Raw genomic sequence first — 1,963 nt, forward strand, 5'->3', positions numbered from 1 at the left:
TCTCGTCGACAAATAATACTAATCTTGTCTAGTACCGCCTTGGTTTCACCGGCTCTCTAGTACAAGGTTATTATTATTTGGCACGATAAGCCCTTAGCACCATATTGATTAGAGCGTGGTTCATGAGGTGTGGATTCCCCCCTCATGATTTAATTGGCATTAATACAGATTATTTAGCCCATGATGGATGTTGATACGGATCCAGATACCAAAGTACGTCATTTCAATAAATTTCGCTTCAATTTATTCTTGCCATTGTAATTCCAATTTTAGAATTTATTATCGCCATCTCAATTCCAATTTTAGGATAATTTAAATCACTTCCACCACAATTTCAACCACCCATTTACAAAATTAATTCTACATATAATTAAAATCCACCTCCTCGTGGGATCGACACTCGTCACCATTGATCTATACTACAATAGATTCGTGCGCTTGCGAGTACATTAAAATTTGCACAACAAGTTTTTGGCGCCGTTGCCGGGGAGGTAAGTAATTTTAATTCATAGAATTAATTTTTGTGAATAATTCCATTTAAATTGTTTTCTTGTATTTTTTTTTCTTAAAAAAAAAAAGTGAATCTACATTTAAAGGTTAATATTTTTTTTCTTTTTCTCCTCTTTAAAATTCTGTAATTTAATTTTCAATTTATTTTTCTTTGTAATTTTTTTTGTTTATCTTATTAATTTATTTTTAGTTAATTTATTTCACGTATTTATTTTTGTGTATTTTTATAGAAAGGTTTTAATAGCGCAATAAGGTTAGTATCGTAATTTTTTCCCTCTTATTTATTTTTATTTGTTTTGTTCCCATCTTTATTTTCATTTTATTTGTTTTGCATGCATGGTCGTAGGTCATTATTTCCTAATCTTGAACCTATAGACCTTGAATTAGAAAAAACACTTCACACACACAAACAAGTTAATAATAAAATGGATTTACAAGCACCACATGAGAGGCCATTTAAGGATATTTCAGTCCTTTAGCTAATTTGAGCACATCATGCATAAGATACCCAAATGTAGCTGCTAGGAGTTTTGAACTAAAACCTAGTGTGCTAAATTGTCTCCCCACATTTTATGGCCTAGAAAATGAGGACCCATATAATCATCTGAATGATTTTCATGCTATTTGTCAAACTTTTAAATACGAGAATTTTTTAGACGATGATGTTAAACTCAGATTATTCCCATTTTCTTTAAAGGATAGAGCTCGTTCATGGTTAAATACTTTACCTGCTAATAGCATTACATCATGGGAACAAATGGTTACAAAATTTTTGAATAAATATTTCCCAGTGCATAAAACCAATGCTATTCGCAGGGAAATCTCAGAGTTTACACAGAGAGAAGACGAGCAGTTTTTCGAAACATGGGAGCGATTCAATGGTCTACTCTTAAAGTGTCCACATCATGGGTACGAGAAATGGCACCAATGCCAATACTTTTTGGAGGGATTATTGCCAAATGTGCAAGAATGGCTAATGGCAACAAGTGGAGGAGAGCTAATGTCAAAAAGTGCATCAGAGATTTGGGAATTCTTCCAGCGACAAGCGGATAATTTCCAACAACGGAGTCGATCATTCAGGAATACTAGAAGAATTAAGGGAGTAAATGAGGTTCACATTGGCGAGTCAATTTCGGGAATCAAAGAAGTCAAGGAGATGGTTGAAGGTCTTGCTCGACAAATAGCATCGTTATCGACTGCTAAATCAACAGAACCACATGACCGTGACTCATACTCCGATCAAGCCAATGCCATAGGTGTAATGAGAAAGCCATCAAATTACAACCCATACTCCAACACATATAACCCTGGATGGAGAGACCACCCCAATTTTTCATGGTCTCAAGGATTCCAACAGAATGGACCAGCAGCTCCAGCTCCACCAATGCAACAAATTTCTCAAATTCCTCAAGTCTCTCAGCCACCATTTAGACCATACAATCAGAACCAAAAT

General features: G+C 34.8%; 1 non-coding gene across 1 annotated transcript; it reads right to left on the reverse strand.

Moving 5' to 3' along the window:
• Window positions 1–1,318: 1,318 nt before the first annotated feature.
• On the reverse strand, window positions 1,319–1,422 carry LOC127901565 (small nucleolar RNA R71). The gene has a single exon (XR_008053806.1). It is a non-coding gene; the product is annotated as a small nucleolar RNA R71 (small nucleolar RNA).
• Window positions 1,423–1,963: the final 541 nt, after the last annotated feature.

Source organism: Citrus sinensis, chromosome 3, assembly GCF_022201045.2.
Source record: "Citrus sinensis cultivar Valencia sweet orange chromosome 3, DVS_A1.0, whole genome shotgun sequence".
Lineage (NCBI taxonomy): Eukaryota > Viridiplantae > Streptophyta > Magnoliopsida > Sapindales > Rutaceae > Citrus > Citrus sinensis.